General features: G+C 39.4%; 2 long non-coding RNA genes across 2 annotated transcripts; both read right to left on the reverse strand.

The window, feature by feature from the left end:
• Nucleotides 1–5,850: 5,850 nt before the first annotated feature.
• On the reverse strand, nucleotides 5,851–8,512 carry LOC119739485. Its single transcript, XR_005272579.1, has 3 exons — nucleotides 8,456–8,512; nucleotides 6,801–6,875; nucleotides 5,851–5,889 (listed from the first exon to the last, which is right to left on the reverse strand). It is a non-coding gene; the product is annotated as an uncharacterized LOC119739485 (long non-coding RNA).
• A 1,243-nt stretch (nucleotides 8,513–9,755) lies between these two features.
• Nucleotides 9,756–11,557, reverse strand: LOC119739479. The gene is made up of 2 exons (XR_005272577.1): nucleotides 11,349–11,557; nucleotides 9,756–9,812 (listed from the first exon to the last, which is right to left on the reverse strand). It is a non-coding gene; the product is annotated as an uncharacterized LOC119739479 (long non-coding RNA).
• Between the last annotated feature and the right edge of the window lie 6,759 nt (nucleotides 11,558–18,316).

Raw genomic sequence — 18,316 nt, forward strand, 5'->3', positions numbered from 1 at the left:
AGACGACCAGCGTAAATCAACACAAAAATACTCAATTTCTACACTTAATTCTAAGATTAAAATTCATTTTACCGATTTATGTCAAAACGGAGAAAAACCTGCCAAATTTAACTCAACTTAATTTTCTTTCAAGAGAGGGCGCGCTACACAAATAGTGGTCACCATCGTAAAGAATGTTCTGTCTTTAAACTGAAAGCATGAATGCAACTTTCATAGTTCAAAAAACAACACACTCGTTTTCCAGACGATAACTCAAGAAATGCGTGTTGCATTGAATCGATATTTCGTATTGTGATTAAAGGTAACATATATCACAAATCTGTTGAATTTGGAGTGGGATCGTCCGACAATAAAAACAATATAACCAAAATAATGTACTGGGGAAACACGGAGAAAATCCCGCCAATTTATGTCATTTTCATTTTTCTTTCACAAGAGGGCGCGCTATTGGTCACACTGTACTGTGTACGTAAGTACAAAAGTATTGTCAACACGAAAAACCATGCTCAAGTTCATGACACAAAAACGCTCTCGGTTTGACGATTCCTCACTAAATTCAACAGATTTGTTCAATCATCTGTATGTTTAATCAATTTATTAAATGTCGATTTCATGCAAATATGTATTTCTTGAGTGGCTTCTGGAAACCCCGAGTGTGTTGTTTGTGTCATGAAAGTTGACTAAAATCTCCAGTTATTTGTAGCTAGCTAGTTCTTTAACACACTACATTTCCGGAGTATATTAATTATATTTTTGACGGTTCTCTCCAAATTCGCAAGTGATGTGTTTGTATGATAACTTATCAGGAGATTTGATTTCAGTCCAATACAACAAGCATTTCTTGAAAAGTCGTCTCACAACGAGTGTGTGTTGTTTTTGTTCCATAAACATATTGACTCAAATTCGCCTTGTATTTGCGCGCTTACATGCCACATTGTCTTGTGTATATTTTTTATTATTGGTCAACAATGATATCCAAAATCAAGAGATTTGATACATATATCAGGTTGAATCGTTATGCAATATTTCAAATTAATGCAACCAAGTACTTCTTGAGTTATCTTCTCGAAACCGATTGCATTGCTTTTTGTCATGAAAGTTGACTCAAGATCGCCAGTATCTTGAGCGCTTAAACACACTACATTTCCGGAGAATATTAATTATATATTTTTTTGATTTTGAAAAAATACTTGATTTTGGACAATGAGTCATCTTTAATGCCAAAACCCAGTTACTAGTCCTTATCATTTGTTTGTAAAACTGTACGCATGCAGTACTGACATGCGTGAAATGTTTTGGTTAAATATGATGTTTTATTTTGTGTAACAAAATGCTCTGCAACTAGTTCGAGAATACCATAGTCAGTGATAACTCTGTGTTAAGTTAAATTCATATAGACTGTTACTTTGGAGTTGAAAGAAATAAAATTTTAACTGCTTTTCAGGAAACACTGTGTTATTTCTAAACTTGTCTCTCCATAGTTTTGAATTTCTTGATCCAATCATGGAGGAATAAACAATATAAAAAAAGAATATTTTATATTTTTAATTCTATTTTATTCTGAAAACAACACTTCAATTTTCTAACATAAGTTCAGTCAATTTATGTCTCGGGAATGTAGAAAAAAAAGGGAAGGAAATTAAGTAACAATAAAATAATGTGGGACTCGAACCTGAGTCGCCTGATTGGGAGTCCTACGCCGGTCCACAAGACCATTAACGCACTCAAATGCTCAACCAGTTCTACTTAATTAACTGTAAGATAGGCTTTTCGTGGCTTTTCACGTTGACGCCCATGCACGCTTAGACGTAAAACACAGTCTGACGATGAAAACATTCGTTTGATTTGGTGTAGCCTGTTCTAATTGATCTAAATTAATTAGAAAAGGGTAAAGGGTGTCAACTGAAGTAAAATCCTGAAATCAATGAAATAAAACTCGTACAATCCTTGGTTTCAGTACGAAACACACGTGTTCAACGGATGCAGAGAAGCCTATTTCTTTTGTTAAATTCCTTTGTTGAATCTGCGTTAACAATAAAATGTTTCCATTGAGGCGAAAGGATTAAACGCCGCGATCTTTTTTCACGCTTGAGTGTCTCTGAATGGGGAATATTGAAGCGGAAAATCACGAATTACAGCACTTAGGCAGCATTTTATCCCACATAATGATACTTTTTGAAGAGGAAATTGCATGCTGAATATAACTATAGTTTCAAAATTCAAAAATTCGCCGTATTTAAAAAGTCGAGGTAATTTTTTTGGAAAAATTCACCAAAACTTTCCTCATCTTAACGTAGGCGGCGCTATATATATTTCATTCTCGCACGTGCACCGTATCCAGAGTGGCTAGCGCATTAGCGTGTGTGTATGGCATTGCAAGGGGATGGGGGGCGGGCTGGCTGCCTGTTTTGTATACATGTACAGTTTATAGCCCTTTTATTTAAAAAACATTTTCCACTTACGACTTTAATAAATATATTTCGCTTGTTTCCCCCCCCCCCCCCCCCCCCCTCCCCCATCTCATACGACAAAAAATTCCCGCCTCCCTCTTGCTCATGTGTATACCGGGGCCCTTTTATTAATATCCTTATACGCGTCTCTTTTGTTCATTAAAGTTGACTTTTATTCGGATTGTATTTTTTCACTGACTTTAATTATCTATTGTTTTAGTTGTAGACCTATTCAAATTTAATTCGTGAGATAAATTGAAATTGTGATGCTAAAATAAGATTGGGTAAACGGGTGATACACAGATCGGGCGGCGGCTATCGCGCTAACAATGCGCGCACTGAGAATGAAATATATATATAGCGCCGCCTACGAGGATGAGGAAAGTTTTGGTGAAATTTTTCCAAAAAAATTTCCTCGACTTTTTAAATACGGCGAATTTTTGAATTTTGAAACTATAGATGTATTCAGTATGCAATTTCCTCTTCAAAAGTATCATAATGTGGTATAAAATGCTGCCTAAGTGCAGTAAATCGTGATTTTCCGCTTCAATATTCCCCATTCAGAGGCACTCAAGCGTGAAAAAAGATCGCGGCGTTTAATCCTTTTCCCTCAATGGAAACATTTTATTGTTAACGCCAGATCCAACAAAGGAATTTAACAAAAGAAATAGGCTTCTCTGCATCCGTTGAACACGTGTGTTTCGTACTGAAACCAAGGATTGTACGAGTTTTATTTCATTGAAGTTCACAATTTTAGTTCAGTTGACACCCTTTACCCTTTTCCAATTAAATTTAGATCAATTAGAACAGCTACACCAAAAATCAAACGAATGTTTTACATCGTCAGACTGTGTTTTACGTCTAAGCGTGCATGGGCGTCAACGTGAAAAGCCACGATAAGCCTATCTTACGGTTATGATAAAGCAGAACTGTAGCTTTGTTTAAGTGCGACAATGGTCTGCTGGACCGGCGTAGGACTCCCAATCTGGCGACTCAGGTTCGAGTCCCACCATAGTATTGTTGTTCAATTGTCTTCACTTTTTTTCTTTCCCAAAAATGAATTGACTGAGCTTACTTTTAAACAAATTGAAATTATATTATTCTTTTTTTTTTACCTTCCCAACTTTTTATAGCCCCATGCCCAAACATAAATTTACTGAACTTATCTTTTAAATAAACTGAAGTTTTGTTTTCAGAATCCCAAACAAACTACCAAGAAACAAACAAATCAATAACAAACAGGTATTTTTTTTTCACTTTTATTTATTGTGATGATTTAATATCCCTTTATTCAAAAGAACTATGCACAGCATTTCAACAACAATTTAAGTAACATTTACTTTTAAAATTCACCTACACAATATTTACACTGCAAGATAAGATTTATCGGACTTGAAGGGAATGTACAACATTTGCTTTTGCTGCAATTTTCAGAAATAAATGGATTTGGAGGATTAGTATGTTTTAGCAAATATTGTTAAAATGACTTTTTTCACGTTGGGCTTGTAGATGCTGGAAAAGCCAAGAAAACCAGACATGTATTTGCAGTCTGGTGACCCCACTTATAAGATAAAACGGAGCAATTAATAGACTTTGGGGAATTGTAAGGTCAGAGAATCAGTCTAGCAGACTTATACCTCTTCACAGGTGTGTAATCAATTGCAAAGAAAATGCGGAATAACTAATTATAAAAAATTGGGAGCAATTTTTGAAAAATAGCCAGTTTTCTCAATGCTGGTCGGCCGACCAGCGTTGGAAAAGTACAATTTTTCTTAAAAATGTCAGCACATCAGGAGCCACGATTTCACAGGATGCTTTAGACTGTCATTCCCCAACAATCCAGTAAGGTATTTCGCGATATTTGATCATTTCGTTTTGTGATGTTTGCAAATGTTGTATCTTCCCTTTAAAGAAAGGCAGTAAACATTTAATTTTTACAGATGAAATAAAGAAATGAAGTCAGAATATCACACAATATTGGAAAAGAATGTTGCAACCAGACGCCACTTCAGCGGTTGTGTTCAAAGTCTATGGAGCGTCAAGACAATTTTCTCTGAAGTATTTCTCAGTCCCAGATTCATGTCTTATCATCATTTTTGCAATGAATGACTTCATTGAGATGATATGAAGAAAAAGCAGCATCAGGTTGCAACATTCTTTCCCAATATTGTACATGAAAAAAATATAGTATTGACAATGTGATAGATAGACGGAGAGGCTCTGCTGGCAGAAATTGTGTGCTAAGCAGCGCTATGAAATTGGGCTCAGTTCAAATCACTTATTTTCAATTTGTTTCATGCCTTCTGGACCTTACACCCTAATTACCTGACAAACGTGCTCTGAAAATTTGTACATGTATATTTATATCAATATAAACCATTAATTAGTATAATTACATTACGTACAGATGACTACCCCCCTCCTTGAATAACCATTCCTGGCCCATTCTCATGCCGTTGGCTTGTCTCTAAACAGGCCCCAGAAACTCCAAGAAAACAAACTTGCAGAGTTGTCCTACATGTAAGCAACATTTGTGACGTGAACATTCATAATTATGATGAACATTTCAATGCTGCCTGACTGACTGTCTGACCGAGTCACTGAGTATTAACTGATCGAGTCAGTCACTATTATCACTGACTGACCGAGTCACTGACCGAATCACTGACTGCGCGATGAGTCACTGACCAAGTCACTGAGTTGATGACAGCCACTGAGTCGCTCAATGAGTCACTGAGTGATTCCTTAACCGAGTCGCTGACCGAATCAATGACTGAGTCACTGACTGAATCACTGAGTCGCTGATCGAGTCACTGAGTCGCTCACTGAGTCACTGACTGAGTCACTGACTGAATCTGACTGAATCATGGAGTCACTGATCGAGTCACTGAGTTGTTGACTGAGTCACTGACTGAGTCACTGACCGAATCTGACTGAATCATGGAGTCGCTGATCGAGTCACTGAGTTGTTGACTGAGTCACTGACTGAATCTGACTGAATCATGGAGTCGCTGATCGAGTCACTGAGTTGTTGACTGAGTCACTGACTGAGTCACAGAGTCCAGCTTAACTAGGCAAGTCTTCTTTGTTTATGCCATGAGAGACCAGCCTCTCTCCAGAACTGTTGTTTTCTCCTGCATAACCATCTTGCCAAAGCTAAATAGAGAAATTTCAAGGCAAATTTCCCATGCGTCAAGAATAATTAAATCACCCCTAATCAACAGTATCGTTCCATTATTTTATTTTTGGAAAATCCCTTTGCAAGCAGGGGTTTTTGGAATGTACAAATTTAAACAATCTCAAGACTATAGGATAGGGACCACCTCAGGAAACTGGTACCCTGTTGTCCTTGGCCCACTTCTTCATGACACGGATGATGTATTCCACCTGCGGGTTACCGGTGTTGCGCAAGATTTGGAGGATGTCTCGCAGTGTTTCTCTGTAGAGGAAAAAAATGACAAAAATCTAGTGGCTTGAACTTCACTGGGTTTTGTGCACATGAAAATGAAAGCTATTAACATGGACTTTGCGTCGGGGTGATGTAAATCAATGTTAGGTTTTGCCCTTCACCGATGTATAAACACTGTATACTCAGTGTGTTACCTCCCGAGTGAAAGTTGGAAAAATAATCACTTGGGTGGGATTCGAACCCACGACTCGACCATGGAGCTTACGGGGTTGGTTGGCTGGCTCAAGGCAACCAATTCTGTAAGCTTGATGGTCCAGTGGTTAAGACGTCTGCACTAAAAAGCAGGAGGTCATGGGTTCGAGTCCCAACCGAGTGATTTATTCCAACTTTCACTCGGGAGGTAACAAACTGAGTAAGCAGTGTTTTTACGTCAGTGAAGGGCAAAACCTAATAGTGAAACTGAAAGCTGTTTATAGAATATGGGGACAATGGAAAAATCCATAGAGATCAATGAAGTTGAACTAGAGGGCTAAGAAGTTGAAAAGTATTTATGAAAATTTGTAATAAAAAGCCGTATCCTCTCTGAGTGATCCCCGTTTGATATTTGCCAGGTCTGCATCGTGACTTTGGGCGTGATCCCTGGCTGCATGGCATATGCGGGTTGAGGGCTTCTGACTAGCGCCCCTTTGACAGAGACATTGACAATTAGGGAACCGCCAACATTGGGCTGGATAGCTCAGTTGGTAGAGCACCGGAGTGATATACTAATTGAGATGTAATTGGTCAGTACGCACTGTTTGATCGATGTATGTGGTCACCTGACCAAAGGTTGAGATCTGATTGGTCAGTGTGCACTGCTGATTGACAGAGATGACACCCACCTTGGTTCATGACCAGCTATGATCTGCTGGAATACGCCCAGTCGCACGCCCCTCGCTTACCTTCCCAGTATTCAGGATTGGGGTCCAATCTTTCCAGGACACCGAAAGCCTTGGTCGCATAGTAGAACTGGCCATCTACCGATAGAAAAGATGAGATTTGAGGATCGAGAGACCGTGACAATTATATTTTGAAGTCGAGCAAAAAAATCAGAATTCCGAATGACAAACCTGAACTTTTCGATCATATCGCCACAGTGTTGACAAAGTGATGAATTTGTCCCAAATCAATATTTTTAAGCAGTTTGGGATTTTGGGCTATTCTAATATTTTATGATGCCCTCTACATGCTTACCACAGTTTGCGACACAAAAGTGCATCCTTCATTATTCAAGCTAATGACACAAAGTGGTAAATGTGCAGCGAATCATTTTTTTTTCTTTTTGACGGGGATTCGTATTCTCGTTGATTTTACACGTGAAAACAATGTTGCAATCAGACGCCACTTTTGTCTTCACACATCATCTCAATAAAGATCAGTCATTGCAAAAATGTTTCACACACATGAATCTGGGACTGAGAAACATTTCCAATTTTGTTTGGAAATACTTGGAAAGTTTTCTTGACTCTCCATAGATTTTGTACACAACTGCTGAAGTGGCGTCTGGATACTGCATTCTTTTCTACACATGCGTTATATTTTAGATTTATGTCTCCTCTACGATTTGGGTTTTGACGAAGTAACAAATCTGTTTCGTGAAATCAGCTGCAGGTTGAGATTGAGTGACTGCATACTAATTTGGGGCTAATGCCAAAATCTTGACCAAACATACAACGGACAAAAATAGGGGATGATGCCCGTTTCAGCAATTTTCGGCCAGCAATGCTCAGTGTAACTGTGTACAATATTTGGGAGCCAAGAGGGATGTTCAATGTAGCAAATTTCTGTCGTACAATCTGCTTAAAATGTGATAGAACAAATCCAACATGGCAAGTATATGATTAACATGTGATGTTTACACGTTTAAACAAAAAAACTTCTAAATCCGTTTACAAATTCTCAAATCATGTAAACAAAACCAGAATTAAAAAAGGGACCTCCGTTCACCCGATCTTCCTTGGAGATATCCACACATAGCTCAAATAATTCACGTTGTTTTCAAACCTACTTAATTTACAAAACCTTAGAAGCACCGTAGTACTTGATTACATTTGGGGAACACCGAAGTTACATTTTTACTTTATCAACGACTGCCTGCTATTTACTATGTCAACCATTGTTGATTTATCACGTCAATCACGCCGGTCTGCAGATCAGACATAATGGGTAGGCAAAAGCCACTGTCAATGGCTAAACATTTAAAACAGTTCTTAAAATATTTGCTTAACGTTTACAAAATGAAACGCAAAGTCACATCCTTAATATACAATCAGGGCGATGATTGCATGCTGGTTATGTCATTGTTAGAGACCCTTCAGTCTACCTCACACATGGGCAACATGTGCATCTCCCTAATGCCACTCTGGATTTTCCAGCAGTACATGAAATGCATGCACGCGACGTGTCGTGACTTTAGTTGGACATTTGGTTGTGCAGTCACAATTGGGAGTGGTCAATACATTATGAGTTGAGGCTTAACAGGTGGATTCATTCCCATCATTAGCAACTTGGAAGTTGGAAGAGGAAACGTCATTCACAAATTGACGGTAATACTCACAGCATCTTGCCAACCAGAGACACGTGTAGTCACTCTTGATCTTCTCACTCTGAATGAGCATCTGGAAACAAGAGAAACGAAACCCACTCCAATTAAATAATGGTAAAACCAAGTATTCCCACCAAAACAGTGGTCTAGGAGGCACAGAAAGATCCCCATCCGGGTTTTAGACTTGATTTTTTTCATGCCTATTTGCCCTGAACAAGGCTAAAAGCCACTCCAGATATACAGGGCTACAAGTCGGAGCAAAGCAGCTAAATCAACCACACATCTCTGCCCTCATAGGCACCCACTTATAAGCCATCAGTGTGGGGGTTTGGTCAGTATCAAATGAGGGCAATAATGCTCATTGTGATTTTTGGCAAGGTATGCACCCCTCTAGTCAGAAAATATGTGACAGCATTGCAGCGGTGGCAGCTTTTTGGGTGCTATCCCTTTTTTCTTTTTTTAAATGGTGGCTAAAACATGCTTGTTACCACATATAATTGATCCGGTTCAAGCATATTGATGGCAATTTTGAAAACACAAATCAAAAGTGATAACACTGCCACCACTCACACTGCAAAGCTATCACACATTCTCCAACTCTAGATGTGCCTTTCAAAAAATCGCTATGAGCATTGCTCTTTTCGATCGTCGTACCGGTGTTCCAATTTTTGGACCAAAGCTGAGAGCCTATTACTCCTGGGTGAGGAGAAGCAATGAGTGACAAAGTGCCTTGCCCAAGGGCACACACACCATGACCCAGGCTGGACTCAAACCCACAACCTGCAGCTTTACCCGCAGACCACGAATCCAACGCCCTTAACCACGAGGCCACAGCACTCCACACTCCTCTTGAATCAGGACAGATCATAGGTTGGAGGGAAATAAGCACCAGGCAAGGAATTCCAAAGAGATGCAGCACGTGGGAAAATAAGCTATTGGAATATCTTTTTGTTCTACATCTAGGTATACGGCAACAGTATATGGATGAGAACAGACAGAAAGTCAGGCTTCTCTCTCAAACAGGGCTGACCATCGGTGGAAATTGATACAAAATTCCACTTTTCTTGAAAATAACAGCACACCAGGTGCCGTGATTTCACAGGATGCTTGAGACTATTATTCCCTAACAGTCAGGTATTTCATAATAACTTGGTAGTTTGGGTTTTTGATGTCTGCAAATGAAAGGCACCATGACTAGTTTAGGCACCATGACGAGTCACTGCGCCATGACTGGCCAACTATTGAGGGCGCAACAACAAAAATTGGGTCCGGGAGTCCAACCTACCTCCTCTGCTTCCTTGTAGTTGCCTGCTGTGGCTTTGGCCTGCGCATAGTTGTAGTTGAACCTATCGTCGTTGTTGAAGTAACTCTAGAAACGCAAACAGACAAAAATGTCATCTTAGTTTTTCTGATAATTTTCCCACCTGCACTACTTTTTTCCCCTAAAAAGGGCCAATACAGCTAAACCATGCCACAGATACAACTATGAGCAAGTTGGGGCGAGACTAGTGGTCGATTCCTGACGTAATTTGATGCCTGAGCACTAATATCAACATGCAAACGCCTCTAGTCAGACGATGGTCAAAATTGTTCACCAAATAAAGAGAATGGTCAAGAATAATTCCAAAAAATAAATTGGTCCTGAATAATAGAGGGTGATTGGCAATAAATATTTTCAGGTTTTTGGAGAAAAGTTCAAAAACGAATAGCGTCTAACATTAAATGCATTAGATAAAATGACCTGAGAGCAAATATGCAGTCCTATGCCCCCTGTCTGTCTGGCCTCAACTCCATTTTCAAAGCTGTTAATGAAATAAAATGAATCAATAAACATTACTGCAACTTTCCTAAAAAAATACAGCGGTGCTGTTGAAACCCCTCGGCCTGAGTTTGTTGATATAAGGTGTGAAATTACAAGTACATGTAGTAGGATAATTGCTGGTCAATAGAAATTAGAATGACCTAGACCTTGACCAATGACATTGACCTTTGACCTTTTGACCCCCAAATCAATCCAAACTTGATTTTCCTGAAGGGCAACCCCTGAAGTTACAAACCTGAATCACATTTCTAACTCAAATTATAATCAAGAAACAATCTACCTTCAACTCACCAATGATATACTCAGCCCAAAATAAGAAAAACAATTTCGGACATTCTTCTAGTTGGGAAAAGTAAGAGATATATTTATTAAATAAGAATTTGCTAACTTTAAATAACTTTTTCAGTGTTAACCTGGAATTTTCCAAGATTTACGCAAGTGCGCTGTGTTAGGGAACACTAAGCTGATTTTTGACCCAATTTCCGGACGCCACCGTTTTTAAGTTTTGTTCAGAATTGTATGACAGTGAAATTGTTTACAGAATTTAAATGGCAAACACTACTGAAAAAGTACCAGTAATAACTGAATGAATTTGAAGTTTATCAACAAAGAAGTTTGGCAACCGTGCATGAGGAAAGTCAGGAGAAACGTCGCAGTGCGCCACGTTAGGGAACACCACTATATGTGTGCATTGATACTGGGTCTTAATTGGGGTAGGTGCGGTGAACTAAAAACAATAGGCCCTGGCCCTGCTGACTATATGACTATACAATCATGGAGCTATAAAAAGAGGTCTTACCCAACAATGTATGCAAAGCATTCAAATATACTCTGGAAAGACACCCATACCTCAGACGTCACTGACCAACAAAGACTAGGAAATGTCCTTTGACATGTTTTCTCAGTAGGCATGCCATGGTAGCAACTTTCCCCTGCTAAATCCTACATTTTTGGACATATTATCCCTTTTAATGGTGATATAGGTCACTGTAGAGAAAAAATTAGTGATGTCCAGATAAATGGGAATCTTTGCAGAACGCCGAAAAGAAGTTGAATTTTGAGAAATAAATAGTCCAGACTTACCTGACGTACAGGCCTATATAGCCTACCGCTGCATTATCTGCTGCATTAATGTTGATCGATAACCAAACAACAGGTGGCGCTCTTTACAATTAATGATGTCAGGTACGGTACAATCTCATTCAAGTGATGTTGAGCGATACGTGTTGCCATGGTGATACGTCATCACTGTGCTCTGCATCCTGTATGTGCTCCACAGTTGACATCCTTGGTAGAACCTTCAAACTCTGTCATCTTCAAGAAACAAAGCAAAACAAGTTACTTAAACATCTTTACCTTCTAATTCATAAGGTTTAGTTCAAATATTGTTTTCGTCTGCTATTTTTGGAAAGGGCATTGTTTGAAGAATTTGGTTGACAGTAATTACTGTGAAATTTGAGAACAATTTCCCAAAAAACTGACAAATTTACAAAAGATAAAAATGGGGCCTGTAGGGCCTGACCATACTTCCTGAACTTAGTTTAAAACCCTTACACTTACAGTTCTGAAAGAATTACTATACAATCATGGAGCAATAAAAAGAAAGTCTCACAATGTATGCAATTAAAGCATTAATAACCCCCTAGGCCCTTTTTGCTTAAAACCATCCTCAATCCTCCAAAATTTTGCAACTCCGCCAAATTTTTCAAAATTGTCAGACAGTCCTGCCTCAAACTGCATTCATCGTCAATCCTCCAAAATCCTCCTCATCCCAAAATTTTGCACTCATGTTTAAATGAAGGATAACCAATGCCAAATCCTTCAAAATCATCAGACAGTCCTGCCACAAAATGCATTTATTCTCAATCCTCAAAAATCCTCATTTGATTCAATCACCATTCATCCTCAATCCTCCAGAATCCTCATGAGCTTCAATCACCATTTATCCTCAATCCTCCAGAATCCTCATGTGCTTCAATCACCATTCATCCTCAATCCTCTAGAATCCTCATGTGCTTCAATCACCATTCATCCTCAATCCTCCAGAATCCTCATGCGCTTCAATCACCATTCATCCTCAATCCTCTAGAATCCTCATGTGCTTCAATGACCATTCATCCTCAATCCTCCAGAATCCTCATGTGCTTCAATCATCATTCATCCTCAATTCCAGAATCCTTCTATGCTTCAATCACCATTCATCCTCAATCCTCTAGAATCCTCATGTGCTTCAATCACCGTCCATTCATCCTCAATCCTCCAAAATCCTCATGTGCTTCAATCACCATTCATCCTGAATCCTCCAGAATCCTCATGTGATTCAATCACCATTCATCCTCAATCCTCCAGAATCCTCATTTGATTCAATCACCATTCATCCTCAATCCTCTAGAATCCTCATGTGCTTCGATCACCATTCATCCTCAATATCCTCCAGAATCCTCATTTGATTCAATCACCATTCATCCTCAATCCTCTAGAATCCTCCAAAACCACCAGAAGGATTGTGGAGGAGCGAGGTGGGTTAGGGTTAAAAAATACTCCGGAAAGATTCCATACCTGGAGTTCTGGACATTAAGTGAAATGTCCTTGGTATTTTTTCAGACAGTAGGATGCTGGCAGTGGCAGTAAGCATGTAGGATGGAACGCCGTATTATCGCGGTACTTATCATGTGATCTTGTTTGGAATGGAGATTGCCCGCTAACCTTCCCAAATTGTCCTGTCTCTTAGGTTGTATAACTCTTCCTTTTCAAATGCCTGTGAAAATAGACATGCTCGGAATGTGCGAATGGAGGTGGACTCCCTATTATCGCGGTATGTGGGAATTGTGGTTTTTATAATAATCTCAACTTTTTTTTTTCATAGTGAATGTTTTACCAAAACATCCCCTGAATAAAGTCTGATATTTTCCCTGTAACGTTCAAGTTGATTAAACTTGGACAGACTATATCCCTGCAGGATGATTTCTTAAAACCCTGCCCTTCCCCGAAAGGAGAAGAAAAATTACTGTGACAAGTCTACTGATTGGTGATTGGGGGCGCCATTGAGTTTACACGGTGTGCTGTTTTATTTTTTTATGCGCTGTCCTTATTTTGATCCCACGACTCCACGATCGATTTTCGGAGGTAGGTCGACTGCGGCAATCGATTTTCGGAGGTAGGTCGACTGCGGCTCCACGCCTCCACGCAGCCGTACGGAGGCGCGGATGTAGAGTAAAGTGGCCCTGCATTCTATAGTTGTACCCCTGAATCTTTTGGGAACCAGACTAAAAATAAATAAGATGTTTATTTTTTATCAGCCAATCAGCATCGAGCTTTCATCGCAGCGAGCTTTCACGTTTGCCATCTTGGTTTTTGAGTCTGTTTTCTGGTTGTCATCGTCGTCTTTTACCCCTGAATTTCCCTCATAAATCAAAGACAAAGCCCTGCCCTCTTTCCACAAAATTAAAAACCTGCTGATATTCAAGAAGGTGTCATTGCCAATTGTTCAGATGTGCCAAGAAGTCAATTTTGAGTGTCATTTAGTCAACTGTTTTGGTGAGTCTTTCCCTTCCTATATCATGTATATAGGAATGGGGTCCTAAAAGTAAGGATTACCGCGATATTAGGTAGGTTTCGATTGCGAACGGTTAGTGTGCACGACTACAATTAGCTACACGTCACGAACGTGTACGCAGTCGTTCCGACGCGACAAGCAGAAGGGTTTCGATTATGACCTCACGGTTACATTTAGGATAACTGTTGAGGGCGCACTCTTCAAGATGGCAGCGCCCATGAGACTACTTGATTTTGCACTTGAAGATGAAGATAACGATTTGATGTACCTCCTCTTGGCCAATGCACCGATACCAACGAGAGTCACATTCAATCCAGAGTGGCCCAGGTTTGATATAGTGACACTTACAAATAATCAGTGCTTGGATAAGTTCAGATTTTTGAAGGATGACATTTACCGGCTACGAGATTTACTTGGACTTCCTGAGAAACTAATTTTAAAGAACGGGTCCACTTGCAGTGGTCTTGATGCTCTTTGCATGGTACTCAGAAGATTTGCTTACCCAAATCGCCTATCTGACTTGGAGGAGTTGTTCGGGAGGCCAAAATCCACACTTTCACTGGTTATCAATGAGACCGTTGAACTTTTGTATGATTTGCATCACCATCGATTTCTATCCCTTGATAATCCATGGCTAGATCGTGCACAGCTACAAGTTTATGCCGATGTTATTCATGACAAAGGGGCACCTTTGCAGAATTGCTTTGGATTTATAGATGGGACAGTTCGCCCAATTTGTAGGCCAACTCATCATCAGCGAGTGTGCTATAATGGGCACAAAAGGATACATGCCCTAAAGTTCCAGTCAGTGGTATTACCTTGTGGATTGATTACACATCTGTACGGCCCAGTAGAGGGGCGAAGACATGACAGCGCTCTCCTTCGCATGAGTGGACTTCTACAAGAATTTGAGAGAAGAAATCTGACCGATAGAAATGGATTGCCATTTGCACTTTACGGGGATCCTGCGTATCCACTCAGACGTTATCTACAAGCTCCATTCAAAGGGGCAAACGTAACAGCTGAGGAGCAAGAATTCAACTCAAGAATGTCATCAGTGCGAGAATGTGTTGAGTGGGAATTTGGAAAGATGATCAAACTATTCGCCTTCCTTGACTTTCGAAAGAACTTGAAAGTACTATTATCCCCAGTTGCAAAGTACTACCTGGTCGGCGGGCTTCTCACTAACTGCCATACTTGTGTCTATGGAAATCAGACAAGTAATTACTTCCAGTTGGACCCACCCTCCTTGGAGAACTATTTATCATGATTTTATAATTTACATAGCCGTCTTTTCTATGAGTCCTGAATATGCAAGAATTTAGTGATTTTTATAACATTGGGCATTCTAGTTAGCCTACTACATAATTATCTTCAGGCAAACTTGAATCCTTGATTCTGATTGATAAATCCATGGCAACAACAGTATGATATTTATATAGAATTGGATGGCTTATCGCACTCTGCGTATTAATTGCGCTGTTCTAACTCCATCTGCCTGTCAAGTTTGCTTGAAGATAAATTCATTATCACGTGTGCTCGTGGAATATGGAAAAATAGTGCTATCTGCATCTCATTTCATATCCAAGGAGGCTGAAGGCAGAGTTGGATATGGGATGCAGAAGTACTAAGGTATATTTTCCCGTATTCCACTCTTGCTTGTGTGATAACTAATATTATATACCATACACACAGATCCTTGTCATTTGATTGGTGGGACACATGTCACGTGTCATTCCTTACTTTGCTATGTATTTATAACCATGACACGTCGCGGCGCGTAATATCGTTCCAAAACAACATTGGACAGGCCCGTCCAATATTAAAATAAGTATTGGACGCTTGTGGACATTGAACCCGTGTTTTCAGCGTCGTCTCCAAAATATTTGTTCCCAGCCCATTTGTCCAAATAAGACAAGGTCGTGCTGCAAGTGACAAGGTTGGTGTCCAGTGTGGAGTCGTTCAAGTTGTTTAGAGGGTGTTTGTAGAATTTTCCGAGTGTGGGTTGAACAAGTTTCCGTGTCTAGTTTGTGTCAGTATTGTGAAAAAATATCAAATGTGTGAGTGATATAAAACAAATATTGAATGTATTTTGTTCGTGCAATGTAGCAGAATATTATCGCTTAGTGAAATCTGGCTTTTCTATTTCACTCGCTGCGCCTCGTGATTCGTGAAATGGAATAGTCCAGCTTTCAACTCCTGATTAGAATCTGCGACGTTGCACTCATGTGCATCCAATATTTGTAGTGTTATGATACACAAGATACAAAGCGAAAAAGAAAAACATTATTATTATTATTATTATGGTTTATTAATAACATGTAAATGTTTAATAGTGGAAGGAAAGACAAAAATCACATAACAGGGATATATACCAAGCAAATTTTGGAAACCCAAAAATATCAAACCTTCTTTACATTATGGCCTAGCCGGGAATCGAAAATGGGCCAACAGTGGTGAGAGGTGAACGGTTTACGCACTACACCACCCATGCCATCCAACATAATGTTCAAATTATATTTAAGGTCACGGGAAATTACCTGTTACGTCATCATTCCTGGTCTTCGTTGCAGATAGGGATTTCATCGCTACTTCTCGTATGATTACACCCTGCCTCTCTTTTTCAGCTTCTTCAGATTTTCTTTTTATCTGTGCCAACTTCCTTTCCTCATCAAAGTCAGCAAGTTCTGTTAGGAGTTGTATTCTTTCATTGTATTCCTCATCTGTACCAGAGCTGGAAAGGTAAATGTTTTAAGATTAGAACATTACCAGACACTCGGCTCGCATTCAATAGGGAAATCCTAGATTGTGCAAATTCTGCAGATTGCAAAGAACACCATCAGGGTCATTCTCAAGATTGAGCACTCGTATCTATAGAGTGCCCCTAAATTTGAATACTTTGTACAGGGAAAATGATGGATAGGAAGGTCTATTGTTATAAATTTTGTAACCATTTTTTAAAAAATATTTGGATTCAAAAAATGAAAAAGCTACTTAATTACGCCCTAAGAGAGCTCATTTCTGCTCTTCTATGACAATCCTGAAGATGTCGGTATCTGTCTCTGCACGCCCTTAGTGTAACATAAATATGTTTGGCCTTGATGGCATCATTGATGTTCTTGTGGATTACTTCCCATGCTTCCTTTGAAAGTCCTTGGTCGTCTTCACTTGAAAGTGCCAATGCCTCCCTCAGGAGTACAATGTCCAGGCCAGGATAAAATCGAGCAGTCTTCATTGCAATTCTGAAAGAATTAAAACAAATAAACAAAATTAAAAAGAAAGTTATGTTTTTGGGAAAAGTTTTACAAAATTCTGGAAGACAAAACGTAGGCCTAACATTAGGTAGCCCTGCCTACCCTAGGCCTAGCCCTAGTCAATGGCCCGCACTGAGTAGACTCTACATTCTGGGCCATACAGATATTGTTTCCCAAAGTTGAGGATTTGAAAATAAAAAAGAACCAACAATTTTAGTGCAATCATTCCAACTAATACGCGAAGGGTGGGTTCACTTACCCGTACCTCTCAATATTCCCCCAAAATTAGGACTTTCCCGTGCTTCCTTCTGGTGAACTTGACTCTTAAAAAAAAAAATTGTCAACCTAGCATGTAGAGTCTACTCAGTGTGGGCCATAGACTAGGACTACCCTAGGCCTAGCACTAGCAGCAGCACTAGCTGAGGCATAGTTCTCACTCTTTCTTTTTCAATCAAATTTTAAAGATTTATTAGGCGAAGTAAAAAAAAAACCATGTTTCTCGTCTCAACCGCTTCCTTTTTGGAGGCCGCCTGGAATTTTTTGTTTGTTTTGGAAAATGCAGTAAAAAACACCAAAAAAGTCCACAAATTCATCGGAAAATAAATCCCAATAGCGGCCTACCAAAACAACTAAATGACACTGTCACTGTAAATATGTTCACTTAATTCTCTTGTCCAACTTGTCTTGCATTTCAAAAAGTGTCTTTGAACAGTGAAAACACCAACGGTTGCAAGAAATTTTAAAATGGCGGCCATCTTGAAAACAAATTAAAAATAAAAAGCCCCTCTTCCTCCTTTTTTCAAAAACCCGGACGAGAAACATTTTTTTTTTCATTCGGCCTTAGCGTGCAACTTCTTGCATTTTGTCAATGTCAGCTCAGCGTCACTAGGTAAAAAAAATTAACACCCTGAACAAAAATGGCTGGGCCTTCTTAAGTGAAGTAAAAATCGTGTACTGTACTGTAGCCAAGCGCATAGGCCTGGGCTACGTGCACTCACTTAATGCTAAACAAGGCTGAACGTAACGAACGTTACAAGAAGAATTTATCCCTCCATTGCAAGACAAAAATTCACAACCAAAATACAGATAACACACATCATACCCAATCAAACATGAATGCTGACATTCCAAACTATAATGACTGATTCATTACTTGTGCTTTTCGCTTCAAATTTAGACAAAATTACTGACTTTTTACTATCCGTTTCCACTTACGTTTAGCAGAGCTGCTATTCGTGTTG

Source organism: Patiria miniata, unplaced genomic scaffold, assembly GCF_015706575.1.
Source record: "Patiria miniata isolate m_02_andy unplaced genomic scaffold, ASM1570657v1 HiC_scaffold_10, whole genome shotgun sequence".
In the NCBI taxonomy this organism is placed as follows: Eukaryota; Metazoa; Echinodermata; class Asteroidea; order Valvatida; family Asterinidae; genus Patiria; species Patiria miniata.